At 41.8% G+C, this 14,935-nt stretch overlaps 1 long non-coding RNA gene across 7 annotated transcripts in view; it reads left to right on the top strand.

Annotated features, from left to right (window-relative positions):
- LOC146343815 (uncharacterized) overlaps positions 1-14,935 on the top strand; it is a 65,895-nt gene that overhangs the window by 16,573 nt on the left and 34,387 nt on the right. For 4 of the 7 annotated variants that reach the window (XR_014792035.1, XR_014792033.1, XR_014792036.1 and 1 more), the window contains one exon: positions 2,814-2,908. The exons of 2 other annotated variants lie outside the window; for them this stretch is intronic. This is a non-coding gene — a long non-coding RNA (uncharacterized LOC146343815). Of the gene's footprint in view, positions 1-2,813; positions 2,909-4,883; positions 5,911-14,935 lie in introns of those variants that run through there. One more of the 7 variants, XR_014792037.1, reaches the window with a different exon arrangement.

Raw genomic sequence — 14,935 nt, 5'->3', positions numbered from 1 at the left:
TGCACCCTAAATGAATAATAAATCTCTCATATTCTAGCACTGTCACACTCATAAATACAGTTGAATAAAATAGATAAAAATAGCAATTACTCAAAGTAAAAATTAGAATGCTTATGGATAATGAAATATTCTTTGTATGTTCCAGCTAACCTGTTTTTGCTTCAGAGATGGAAGAGAAGAAAGCAAGGTCCTTTGTAGAAAGTTAGAAGCTTTTCATTTATTATTGGAACTTCATGTAATATCTTTAAAATAAAGATATATAAAGATCTTAAAATAAATTAATTTAAAATTAAAAATAAAGTCCAATAAATTAAAATAAATTAATAAAATGATCTTAGAATAAATGAAAAATTAAAGAACAATAAATAAAAAATAGATCTTAAAATCTGTAATAAATAAATAAAATATTTTAAAATAAATAGTATAGTTCTGTTACTTGTATTCCACTATTTATAACAGGAATATTATAACAGGTATGTATTATACTTAATAACAAACCATAAAGATAGGTTCAGGAGGGGTAGCCATGTTAGTCTGATATATGAAAACCAACAAGGAGTCTGTGGCACCTTAACTAAATTTGTTAGTCCTTAAGGTGTCTCAGACTCCTTGTTTGTGCGGCACACCTAAGCCAAAGGTGGCTTGGTGTTCAGCACTTCTTGTGATGAATTCATTTATAATGTTTTCCAAAGGAATTTGGCCAGTTTTTTTGCTTGTGCCCATGAAGAAGGAGCAGGTGTGTCAGGCGCTTCTGTGTAATGCGATTATGCAGGTATGTCTTCACTCAGAGCACTGAAAGAATGTTCTGATGCTGCTGATGCAGGTATGGTGTGCAAGAGCTGTACCAGCATGAGGACTTGGTCTAAGAGATTACGGACTGTCTGAAGCTGTCCTCGGTGATTGTCAGATGTCTTCAGTAGTTTTTACTTCAGCATTTGGAATGACTGTTGGGAGGAGTAATAGCTGTACCAGCAGCCTGTTTAAGTCAGAGTCACAGCTGTGAACACTAAAGGCTGCTCTGAGTTCTTCTGTGATGCTGAAATGCCTTCTACATGCAGGAGTTACTAAAGTGTTTTCCAGTTTCGCTAGATGGTCCATTCCAGGCTGGTTGAACCGATGGTTGATGTCAGACGTTATGTGATCAATTACATTCTGGAGAGTTTTCTTTGCATCCAGGACCACTGGTGGTGTTGGTGTCTTTGTATGCTCAAAATGTGCTGGTGGTTTTCTAACTCTTGGAGTTTGAGACATTTTCAAGCCCAATTTCTCAGCAGCAATTTTTGTGTCTTGCCAAGTTGTTTCAAATGCACCCTCTGATCTTAGGTTTGATAAGGTACGAATAAACATTTTTGCAGCTTCCTTTGCCTCTGCCTCACTGTATTTGGTGCTCTGTAGGGTTCCTGCAAGCCCTTTGCATAGCCCAAACATTGCGATGGATGTATTTAGCCCAAATGCTGTTTCAAACATTGTGGCACCCTTTCATTGTTGCCCTTCTGTCATCCTGGAAGGATCCTGGATGTTCCAGGATTTCATGGAGTGTTGCTTGAATTCTTTCATAGTTTTCAAGGAACCTCTGTGTGGAATTCACTCTTACAGCCCAACGTGTTGGACACAAAGGAAGGAGGCTGTTTGGTTTACATATCCCTTCAGCAATTTCTATGGCTTCAGGAAGAACAGTGTTGGAATATATGCTCTTCCTTTTTACTGAGACCAAGATCATGTTTGACCCATCCTTCACAGTGCTTAGTGCATCACCAACCACATCATAGCTGCGGGCAACCTCTTGCAAAGCCAAATCTAGTGAGTGGTTGCTGCAGTGTATGTAAACTGACTTGGGTTGAATATCGGTGATCTTTTTTTGAACACCAGAGAAAAGCCCAGACATGTTAGCTGCCCCATCAAAGCATGGAAATCAAGCCCCAGTCAAATGATCTTGTCTTGCACAGCAGTGAAGAGAGTACAAGCTGTAGAGTCAGGTTTAAAAACACCAAGGTATTCTTCTCGTAAGTTCAATGATTCACTCTCTACCAATGCAGACACAATGTACACTGCTTTTCTCCAGTCACATCTGTCATCCCATCAACAGCAAAAAAGGCTTTATTTCACCTTTTTAATGATGTCACATTGCAGTCTTTGAGCCATAATTTCAAGCAGCTCACTTTGGATGTCACCACTCAGCTGTTTGTCTTTTTGTGTCAGCAGGGACATCTTCTGAGTGTTCTTCCAAAAGGTCAATCAAGTTACCATCTTTGGTGCGACCCTGCAATGCTTGACCTGTACAGCAGAGGTAGCGCACAGAAAAGGAAAGGAAAGGTTCCTCCTGTGCAAGCCATTACTGACCCCTAGAGGGACGCCGCTTACGCTGGCGTTTTCATGGCAGACTATAGTGGGGTGGTTTGCCATTGCCTTCCCCAGTCGTGACTACCTTTCCCCTAGCAAGCTGGGTACTCATTTTACCGACCTCAGGAGGATGGAAGGCTGAGTCGACCTGAGCCAGCTACCTGGGACTCAGCTTCTGCTGGGATTGAACTCAGGTCATGGGGAGAGTTTCGGTGGCAATACTGCCACCTAACTATTAAATGTAGTGCTAATCGGGCCTCCTCCTGCTGCTTACTTGAATGCTTTGTAAGGAGCGTAACAATATTCATACCTTTCTCTTTTGGTAGATGGTACCTCAGAATCAATGTGGTAAATGCTAGTTTCATGAGACTGCAATTTTTCAACAGCATGCTTCCAATCTGAGAAACCTTTTAGAATAAAACTCATTTCTACATTTGAATGATCTTTCTTCTCTCTACATGCTCTAACTGCAGTCATGGCAAAGAACCACATCATGATCCACATCGTAATGAAGCCAGGTGAACTTCTCAAACCATTTCAGCTGGCAAGACCTATTACCCTTATTGAGGTAAGGAATGAGGGAATTGCCAACCTAGCAGTTCGAAAGCAAGAAATTGCAAGTAGATAAATAGGTACCGCTTCGGCGGGAAAGGTAACAGCGTTCCGTGCACCTTGGTGTTCAGTCATGCCCGCCACATGACCACGGAAGCGTCTTCGGACAGTGCTGGCTCTTCGGCTTAGAAATGGAGATGAGCACCACACCCTAGAGTCGGACATGACTGGTTGGGGACACCTTTACCTTTTTATAGGTTTTTGTTAGCACAAATCTGGTGGACAAATATCCTCAAGGTGTTTATCATCTTCATTCAGCTTGTTGTATTGATTTGTGCCTTGAGGCAATTCTTCTGAGACAGAAGCTGTTTTCTTTTATGGCAGCAGCCAGGCATCAAGCAATGACCTTTTTTTGGACATTGTCCTGCAAGTAATCAGAAGAAGCAACAATTTTTTCTTGCTATTTGTGTGTGTGTATTGAAAAATCAGTGCATGCTGCAAAGAAGCTATGCTGTCACTATGACTATAGAACAAGAAATGAATTTTTAATGTTTTACAGAATTGCTGAACCTGCTTTATGTTAAACTTTTTGAAAGTTTGAGAATCCTGTATATTTGATCCTTTATCACAATTTCAACTGTAGTATATGAGCAGCATTTAGCTCAAATATATTTATACTCAAGGACGATTCAGAATCACTGCGTTGCAGGCCTTTGTTCTTTAGTAGGGTTCCAGTTTACAGATTAAAAATGGCTACTGCAAAGCTCTCTTCCCTGAGTTCTCCCAGCTCCAGAAGTAGCCCTCTGTTAGCTCAGTGAAAGTATTTTTAAAGAGAAAGTGTCCCTTTCTAAGGTGTTTGAGTCCCCTAGGTGTGAACCTTTTTTAATGAAAAAATACACCCAAAATAACGGGACAGAGATCTGGGGAGAAGAAGTGCAAATGCCCCTGCGCACAGATTTCTAGGCAACTGGGGGAAGGTGTAATATTTTGAGTAGTTTAAGTGTGTTGCCACCTAGTGGCCAAAAACAGATGTATTTCTGTAGCAAAGGGAGACTGAGCATGCTCCAGTTTGCTGGCTGGAAGTGTTCCTAAGATGGCCGCCAGGCAAAGGCCTTGATGAAAACAGAACAAAAATAAACACAGTTATCTATTAGCATTTGTGGTGTGGTGTCCATTCATTACAGAAGGGATGCTCATGCTCTGGAGACCTATTTGCTTTATTTTTGTTTATTTTTCCCCCAAAACAAATTACAAAAAAACAAAACAAAAGAACAACCACACACACACGTAATATTAATTCAAAATCCCTCCCCAATCCTCACCCCCCCCCCCTCAGCTCAAACAGTTTCATGATTCTTCTTCTCCCTTTATTTTCTATTTCTTTTCCAGGATAATATATTAATCCTGTTTAATTCCTTTATTGTTGTATTCTTTACATGAGTCCTATAGATTTTTCTATAGGCTTCCACCAAGGTTGTTCCATTTTACTCTTTCATACAGTATACATTTTTTGCCAGTCTTTCTTGAAAGTGTCTCTTTTCTTTATTCCTCTGTGGACTCTTAGTTTCTGTGTCAACTTTTTGTTTATTGCTATGTCCCAGATTTTATTTTTCCACATAGATATTGTTAGTATCTGGAGACCTATTTGTAGCGGCCATTCATTTTTTGCCAGAAATTAGGAACACTGTTGCACCACTGTCAATTTTGCTTGGTCATTTCAGGGGAGGCTTAGCCCACCTAAGCCTAGTCTTGGGGCGGGGGGGGGGGGTTGAGACCCACTGCCCCCCTATTCCGGGGCCATGGTGAAGGATACTTTTTGGGCTTCTTGTGTAGCCATGGATATACTCTGTTGGAAGCATAGTCTCATCTCTAAGAAATTTCTTATACTTAAAAGTTATATCATGAAACTTTTAAAAATCTTTCTCTAAAGAAGCAAATTTCTGGTCTCTCTTATGTTCACACTTTTATAACTCTCGATCTCTTCTTTTAAGGACTGGTTTTAATTGAGGATTTACCTTGGAAGAAGTGTCTATGATGAGGATCATAAGTTCCTGTGAGCACTTGTTGAGAATTGCACACCATTTCTTTGTACATTTTTTGAACATGCCTGCCTGGTTCCTTCATAATCCTTAAGCCCCTGGGAATTTTCTGAGCACAGCAAAACTCTATCAAGGGAGAGGCATGTAGCTCACTCCTTATTCTTTTGTGTTCTTTCACATTGTCTTATCGACTTAGTTTTTTTTAAAAAAACTTTTTATTCTATTTTTTTAACTTTATAAATGAAATAAACAATACCAACAACCTAATCAGTAACTACAATTTCCCAACAGTACAGTATTCTTAAGAGGAATAACAAAAGAGAAAAAGCAATAACAAAAGAGAAAAAGAAAGAAAAAGAAGAAGAAAAAAAATGAAAAAAATATACGAAGTTATTTAAAAGGATTAAATTTAAACTCCATTACACAGAAACTTCAAATCCTATTCTACTTAAAAATTATACCTATAACATTGGCAATATTACAATTCAATAATCCAAGGCAAACTATTCAACAACACAGTAATTCAAGTCTACGCCCCAACCACTGAGGCCGAAGAAGATGAGGTTGATCGGTTCTATGAAGACCTACAACACCTTCTAGAACTAACACCAAAAACAGATGTCCTCTTCATCATAGGGGATTGGAATGCTAAAGTAGGAAGTCAAGAAATCACCGGGATAACAGGCAAGCATGGCCTTGGTGTACAAAATGAAGCAGGACAAAGGCTAATAGAGTTTTGCCAAGAGAATGCGCTGATCATAGCAAACACTCTTTTCTAACAGCACAAGAGGCGACTCTACACATGGACATCACCAGATGGTCAATATCGAACTCAGATTGATTATGTCCTTTGCAGCCAAAGATGGAGAAGCTCTATACAGTCAGTAAAAACAAGACCTGGAGCTGACTGTGGCTCAGATCATGAGCTTCTTATTGCAAAATTTCAGCTTAAATTGAAGAAATAGGGAAAACCACTAAAACATTCTCGAGAGTGGAGTCAAGTGGGCCTTAGGAAGCATTACTAACAATAAAGCTAGCGGAGATGACAGTATTCCAGCTGAGCTATATAAAATCCTAAAAGATGATGCTGTTAAAGTGATGCACTCAATATGCCAACAAATCTGGAACACTCAACAGTGGCCGCAAGACTGGAAAAGGTCAGTTTATATTCCAATTCCAAGGAAGGGCAATGACAAAGAGTGTTCAAACTACCGCGCAATTGCGCTCATTTCACATGCCAGCAAGGTGATGCTCAAAATCCTACAAGCTAGGCTTCAGCAGTATGCGAACCGAGAATTACCAGAAGTACAAGCTGGGTTTCGAAGAGGCAGAGGATCTAGAGATCAAATCGCCAACATTCGCTGGATCATGGAGAAAGCAAGAGAATTCCAGAAAAACGTCTATTTCTGCTTCATTGACTACGCTAAAGCCTTTGATTGTGTGGCTCACAACAAACTGTGGCAAATTCTTAAAGTGATGGGAGTACCAGACCACCTTACCTGTCTCCTGAGAAACCTGTATGAGGGACAAGAAGCAACAGTAAGAACCAGACATGGAACAACCGATTGGTTCCAAATTGGGAAAGGAGTACGACAAGGCTGCATATTGTCGTCCTGCTTATTTAACTTACATGCAGAGTACATCATGAGAAACGCCGGGTTGGATGAATCACAGTTCGGAATTAAGATTGCCGGGAGAATTATCAACAACCTCCGATATGCAGACAATACCACCCTAATGGCAGAAAGTGAAGAGGATCTAAAGACCCTCTTGCTGAAGGTGAAAGTGGAGAGTGCAAAAGCTAATTTGAAACTCAACATTAAAAAAACTAAGATCATGGCATCTGGCCCCATCACTTCCTGGCATATAGAAGGGGAAGAAATGGAAGCTGTGACAGATTTTATTTTCTTGGGCTCCAAGATCACCGCAGATGGTGACTGCAGCCATGAAATGGAATGGAACCAATTACCTGGGGAGCTGGTGGGCTCTCCCACACTGGAGGCCTTCAAGACGAGGCTGGACAGCCATTTGTCAGGGATGCTCTGACTTGGATTCCTGCATTGAGCAGGGGGTTGGACTCGATGGCCTTGTAGGCCCCTTCCAACCCTACTATTCTATGATTCTATGATTCTATGAAATTAAAAGACGCTCCTTGGGAGGAAAGCTATGGCAAACCTAGACAGCATAGTAAGAAGCAGAGACATCACCTTGCCGACAAAAGTCCGTCTAATCAAAGCTATGGTTTTCCCAGTAGTAACGTATGGCTGTGAGAGCTGGACTGTAAGGAAGGCTGAGTGCCGAAGAATTGATGCTTTCGAACTGTGGTGCTGGAGAAGACTCTTACGAGTCCCCTGGACTGCAAGGAGGTCAAATCAGTCAATCCTAAAGGAAATCAACCCTGAGTGCTCATTGGAAAGACAGATACTGAAGCTGAAGCTCAAATATTTTGGCCACCTAATGCGAAGAGAAAACTCTCTGGAAAAGACCCTGATGCTTGGAAAGACTGAAGGCAAAAGGAGAATGGGACGGCAGAGGATGAGATGGCTAGATAGCATCACTGATGCAATGAATATGAACTTGAGCATGCTCCGGGAGAAAGGGCAGGACTGGAAGGGCCATGGGGTCCATGGGGTCACGAAGTGTCGGACAAGACTGAACGACTGAACAACAACAAATGACCTAAATCATATCCCTTATGAATATACAGTGGAGGTGAGGAATAGATTTAAGGGATTAGACCTGATAGACAGAGTGCCTGAGGAACTATGGATGGAGGTCCGTAACATTGTTCAGGAGGCAGCAACTCAATCCATCCCAAAGAAAAAGAAATGCAAGAAAGCAAAGTGGCTGTCTGATGAGACTTTACAAGTAGCTGAGGAAAGAAGGGACGCGAAAAGCAAGGGAGAAAGGGGAAGATATAGCCAACTGAATGCAGAGTTCCAGAGAATAGCAAAGAGAGACAAGAAGGCCTTCTTAAATGAGCAATGCAAAGAAATGGAGGAAAACAACAGAATGGGAAAGACTAGAGATCTCTTCAAGAAAATCGGAGATCTCAAGGGAACGTTTTGTGCCAAGATGGGCATGATAAAGGACAAAGAAGGCAAGGACCTAACAGAAGCAGATGAGATTAAGAAGATTTGAATGAGCTCTACCTCTCATTCAAATCTTCACCAAGGTTGGCCGTAGAATCCCTGTCCAAATGTCTGGAGACGGTGAGTGGCTGGATGGGGAGGAGTAAGCTGAAGCTGAACCCTGACAAGACCGAGGTACTTTTGGTGGGAGACAAGAGGAGGCTGGGGGATGTTGACCTGGTGTTGAATTGGGTACGGCTACCCTTGAAAGACCAGGTCCGCAGCCTGGGGGTCATTTTGGACTCCCAGCTGTCCATGGAGGCTCAGGTGTCAGCTGTGAGCCGGACAGCGCTGTATCAACTCCATCTGATACGGCGGCTGCGCCCCTTCCTTCCCGACCATCTGCTCCCATCGGTAGTACATGCCCTGGTCTCCTCTCGTTTAGACTACTGTAATGCGCTCTACGTGGGGTTACCCTTGAAGACGGTTCGGAAGCTGCAGCTGGTACAGAACGCGGCGGCTCGCCTGATTAAAGGCAGCCGCCGGCGAGATCACATCACTCCAGTGCTGAAGGAGTTGCACTGGTTACCAGTTGTTTTCCGGGCCAAATTCAAGGTGTTGGTTTTGACCTTTAAAACCCTATATGGTTCCGGCCCAGCCTATCTTAAGGAGCGCTTCCAGCAACACCAGACAGGCCGCTTAACAAGATCAGCCTCAGATGGCCTTCTCTCTGTCCCATCAGCCAGGACAGCTAGACTGGTGGGGACGAGGGAGAGGGCCTTCTCTTTGGTGGCCCCCACTCTGTGGAACTCCCTCCCTAGGGAACTCCGTCATGCCCCCTCTTTAATGAGCTTCCGTCGTGCATTAAAAATGTGGTTGTTCAGGCAGGCATTTGGGGTGGGTTAGGGTATTTTAAAATTTTTTTTTTATGGTAAAATTTTATTGTTTTAAATTGTTTTATGGGGGTTGTACATCGCCCAGAGTGGCTGGGTGACCAGTCAGATGGGCAATTAATAAATTTAATAAATAAATAAAATTTAATAAATAAATAAATAAGAGGTGGAAAGAATACACAGAAGAACTATACAGGGAAGATCTTAATGTCCTTGATAGCCATGATAGTGCGGTCACTGAACTTGAGCCGGACATCCTAGAGAGTAAAGTCAAGTGGGCCTTAGGAAGCATTAGTAACAACAAAGCTAGCGGAGATGACAGTATTCCAGCTGAGCTATTTAAGATCCTAAAAGATGATGCTGTTAAAGTGCTGCACTCAATATGCCAACAAATTTGGAACACTCAGCAGTGGCCACAAGACTGGAAAAGGTCAGTTTACATTCCAGTTCCAAAGAAGGGCAACGCCAAAGAGTGTCAAACTACCGTACAATTGCGCTCATTTCACATGCCAGCAAGGTTATGCTCAAAATCCTACAAGCTGGGCTTCAGCAGTATGTCAACCGAGAACTAACAGAAGTACAAGCTGGGTTTCGAAGAGGCAGAAGAACTAGAGATCAAATTGCCAACATTCGTTAGATCATGGAGAAAGCAAGAGAATTCCAGAAAAACGTCTATTTCTGCTTCATTGACTATGCTAAAGCCTTTGATTGTGTGGATGACAACAAACTCTGGCAAATTCTGAAAGTGATGGGGATACCAGACCACCTTACCTGTCTCCTGAGAAACCTGTACGAGGGTCAAGAAGCAACAGTAAGAACCAGACATGGAACAACCGATTGGTCCAAAATTGGGAAAGGAGTACGACAAGGCTGCATATTGTCGTCCTGCTTATTTAACTTACATGCAGAGTACATCATGAGAAACGCCAGGTTGTATGAATCACAGGTTGGAATTAAGATTGCCAGGAGAATTATCACCAACCTCAGATATGCAGATGATACCACCCTAATGGCAGAAAGCGAAGAGGATCTAAAGAGTCTCTTGTTGAGGGTGAAAGTGGAGAGTGCAAAAGCTGGTTTGAAACTCAACATTAAAAAAACAAAGATCATGGCATGTGGCCCCATCACTTCCTGGCATATGTAAGGGGAAGAAATGGAAGCAGTGACAGATTTTATTTTCTTGGGCTCCAAGATCACCGCAGACGGTGACCGTAGCCATGAAATTAAAAGACGCTTGCTCCTTGGGAGGAAAGCTATGGCAAACCTAGACAGCGTAGTAAGAAGCAGAGACATCACCTTGCTGACAAAGGTCTGCATAATCAAAGCTATGATTTTCCCAGTAGTAATGTATGGCTGTGAGAGCTGGACCATAAGGAAGGCTGAGTGCTGAAGAATTGATGCTTTCGAACTGTGGTGCTGGAGAAGACTCTTACGAGTTCCCTGGACTGCAAGGAGGTCAAATCGGTCAATCCTAAAGGAAATCAACCGTGAGTGCTCATTGGAAGGGCAGATACTGAAGCTGAAGCTCAAATATTTTGGCCACCTAATGCGAAGAGAAAAGTCCCTGGAAAAGACCCTGATGCTGGGAAAGATTGAAGGCAAAAAGAGAAGGGGACGGCAGAGGATGAGATGGCTAGATAGCATCACCAATGCAATGAATATGAACTTGAGCACACTCCAGGAGAGAGCGGAGGACAGGAAGGCCTGGCGTGCTATGGTCCATGGGGTCACGAAGAGTCGGACACGACTTAACGACTGAACAACAACAACAACAAATCAATCTTACATTTCAATATCATATCATCAGTCTTATAACAATGAAGCAGGCCTAGAATTCCTTTCCAGTAACCATATATTGCCCTTCAGCTAACTTATAATAGTAAAACTTAACAATTTAACCAGCCAAAAATCTTACTAACCAATAATGATATTAGTAATAATAGTAAAAAAGAAAGAAAATTTAGGAGGATAAATAATAGTATCAAATCACTAATCAATTTTATAATATATAATAATAAAGCTTAAAATCAACCTCATAACAATCCCTAATATATTTTGTACTAGATATATAAATGAGTGTGCACATTTCTATACACCCTCAGACAGTAAATTTAAGTACAGTATATCATATCCATTTTAAAAAGAAAGAGTTTAAAGAAAAGAAAGAGAGAGAGAAAAATATCTGGCTTCGCCTGGATCTTCTAGACTAAATATAACCAGTTAGCGAAACATGTTTGTAGATTCCAGTTCATGGTGCTGGAACAGAAATCTCACACGATTTTCCATTTAGCCACACCTCTGCCATTTCATGATTTAGAAACTTCATCTGGCCTTCAGAAACAATGCAAAATGTAGCAGGATATTTTAAGTGATATTGTACCGTATTTTCCGGCGTATAAGATGACTGGGCGTATAAGACGACCCCCAACTTTTCCAGTTAAAATATAGAGTTTGGGATATACTCGCCGTATAAGACTACCCCTCTTCCAACGCACACCAAATAAAAATTAAAAAAACATCAGATTTGATTTCAATATGGTAATTTTAATTCAGATGCTTATGACATGCAGGTACTTAGCAGGAAAATTGTCACTTATAAACATAAGGCTGTTTGTCATCAAACATGCAAACATAAAACAGTGCAAGTAGATTAAACTTTTCCTAATTCACTCTAAAGCTGAAAGGAAGGATAAGACAATAAACCCATGGGAGCTGCCATGCTGTTTGTTTTCTAAGCTGTCAACCAAACTCGAACTGATGATGATAGGAGGAAGATAACAAACAATAGAGAGAGAGCAAGTGCCGGGCAAGTCCCTGGCGAGTTAGCAACGCTCATCATAACTGCAAGCTACGGTATTTTTACAGGTTTTGCTGACGTGACAGTTTCCCTTTAAAAGCCTTCAAAATCCTCCTGTTCGTCATCTGATATCATAAGTACATCAATGACATCTTGTGATACATTTGTAAGGCAGTCATCGTATGGATCGAATTCCGTATCAGATGGTGTGGTCTCAGCTTCGGCTTCCTCTTCATCTTGCCACAAGTAGTTGTCCTCCATACCATCTAATGAATTTGATATGCTACACTTCTTGAAAGACTTGATTACTGTTTCTGCATCAATATCATTCCAGGCTTTTATGACAAACTTGCACAAAACATCCAACTGTGGAGCACGCATGTTTCCTCCTTTTGTGAATGACTTTTCGCCGCTAACCATCCATTCATTCCACTGTTCTCGAATGCGATCTTTAAATGGCTTGTTTAGGCACACATCCAGTGGCTGTACCAACGATGTCAATCCTGCAGGAATAACTGCCGCATCTGTGTTTAGTCTTGCAAGCCTTTGCTTGGTGCTGGGAGTTAAATGAGCCCTGAACATATCCCACACCAGTAGACTACGTTTTTGAATAAGTCCACCTGGTCGCCTGCTGCATACATTATCAAGCCATAGCTTTACCTCTTCTTCATCCATCCAGCCTTTTTCATTCACATATACAAAACAACCAACAGGGACCTTGAGTTTCGGCATTGTTTTTCTTTTAAAAATAATCATTGGTCTCAGTTTGGCGCCATCAGCTGTGCATCCTAGTACCACTGTAAAACTGGACTTCTCATGTCCTGTTGTTTTAATTAAAATTATTTTTTCACCTTTTTGATGGACACTTTTATTTCCAACCATATCAAAATTCATTGGAGTTTCATCCATATTTCCAATACTACTTAACACATAGCCATGTTTAGTGCGCTTTTGTATTACGTATCGATGGAAACTATTTACTTTGCTATCAAGATCTGCAGGTAATTTTTGGGCAATTTTTGTCTTTTGCCTCAGTACCATATTATGCCTTCCCATGAATCTAGTACACCAGGATACAGTGGCCTTAAATCTGTTGCTGTGATCTGGGTTAGATTTGGCCCACTGAAGTGCAAACAAACGTATTTTATTTCGTGTCACTACATAACCGTTTTGGCGATGCTCATTCACCATGTCTGCTACATGTTTTTCGAGTTCTGGCCAATGTGGGGTGCCTCTTCTTAATGCACACTTACCCCTTGGCATACTCTTTAATGCTTTTTCATTTGCTTTCCAGTCCCAAACCATCTTTTCTGTTACTCCATATTGTCTTGCAGCAGCGCAGTTATTATGTTCCATGGCAAAGTTTACAACTTTAAGTTTGAAATTGGCTTCATATTTCTTTCTTCTTGCTGGTGGAGCCATGATGGGGTTTTGACTGTTGGACATTTGTATACTGTACTGTATGTACTGGTGCTATACTGTATGAACAGGTACAGATACTGGTGCTGTACTGTACTGTATGTGGTACCCAGTATACAACAACCAGCCAATCACGGCAAGCGATTTACCTTACTGGCGATTGGCTGGTTGTTGTATACAAAGCCTGCTTGGATTGGTCAGCTCTCCCTGCCTGCCTGGCCCTCCCTGTCTCCAAGACTATCAGAGCGGTAGCGCAAACACGCCTCTTTTTTCCATACCCCAGGCGTCCCAGACGCCTGCAGCTTGCTCCGCCCTTCACTTACACCTGCCCATTGAGGCGCCCCCTCACCTCGTCATCGGGACCGCGTTAAGTCACTTCTTTCCACGAATCCTGGTGAGTGGATTTTCTTCTACCGTACTTGTACAGCGCTGCCCTTGCTGCTTTCATACGGTCGCCGCATACGGCGGGGATGCGGCCGCAGCCGTTTTTGAGCTCCCCCCACCATATGCGGCGACCTCAGATTCTCCAGTCCGGCTTGGAAGTTTCAGCACCCGCCCTATAAGACGACACCCGGTGTATAAGACGACCCCCGACTTTTGAGAAGATTTTCCTGGGTTAAAAAGTTGTCTTATACGCCGGAAAATACGGTAAGTTCATTTGTTTTGCCATATTTTTCGCCTTGGTAAATTGCCTTCTTTTATCAGCAACTTCTTTGGTGTAATCTGGAAATAGCATAACTTTATCTTGTTTCCAAAAAAGGTTTCCACCCTGTCTTGCCAAACACAGGATATAATTCTTTGTGGAGATTCTTGCAAATTGAACTATAATCGTATAACCAGTCCCTTTGGCATTTGACACACGGAATGCCTGCTCAATATTAAATGCATAATCAGATGGCACAGGGAGTATCTCATGCAGGAACGTATCTACAAAAGTAGACAAATTTACATCAGTAGATAAATCTTTAATCTCAATGATACGTACATTTGTCTTGCACTCAGAAGCCTCCAACTGAGAAATTCTAACGGAAATATTGTTGAAAAAAACTTGTCACGTAATCTCATTCCCTGCCACCCGATCTTGTAGCTCGTTAACTTTCGCCTCCATTTTTTGCCAAAAGTATTGATTAAATCCACAGCCCTTTGCAGGGTGGTGATGGAATTTTGGATTACATCCAACCTCTTAGTCTGTTCAATAAATTGCAAAAACAAAGTTTTTATCAGAGCAAGTAACTCTGTATTTTCGCTTCTCGGAGCCTTTGCCAAGGGAGGTGTTGGGGGAGCAGGCGGAGATCCTTTTTTTCACCTTAATGTAGTCATCCTTCTCTTCAAACCGATCTTGCAGGTCCTCAAATATTATTAATATTTCTTAATCCATTCCTCAGATATTGTTGGTGGATCTTAATCCATAAACTACAATGGAGCACATCAGCCCTAATTTATCCTAATTAGATAGGAGGATCAAGACAGCTTTGAGCGATGATTAAGCTCTGGCACACTAGCCCTGGATTCTAGCCCCCCTGCTACTGCACAGTGAGAGCTATGCTTCCAAAACTTCACCCAGAGCTGCTCCTGACTCCCCTTTTCACTCCAGGGGAGAGATGAAAAGGTTTTTCAACCTTTTAAAAAGCTGTTTGAGATAGCATCCCGTGGAGGTTCCACGGAATGCTGCAAGGGTGACATTGGCTCCGACTGGAAGTCCTTCTTATCGACTTCTTGATGATCAAAAATAGATGGTTGTAACAGAAACTTGTCCAGATTGTCCTTAGAGAAACTGTAAGAGTTGTCTCATTTTATATCAACCAGAAGATGAAATAAAAAAGT

Source organism: Heloderma suspectum, chromosome 5 (assembly GCF_057233095.1).
Source record: "Heloderma suspectum isolate Gila_16-S chromosome 5, 16-S_ref, whole genome shotgun sequence".
NCBI classification, from domain to species: Eukaryota; Metazoa; Chordata; class Lepidosauria; order Squamata; family Helodermatidae; genus Heloderma; species Heloderma suspectum.
Note: the sequence above shows the minus strand (reverse complement) of the source record. Positions and strands in the feature narration are given on the sequence as shown.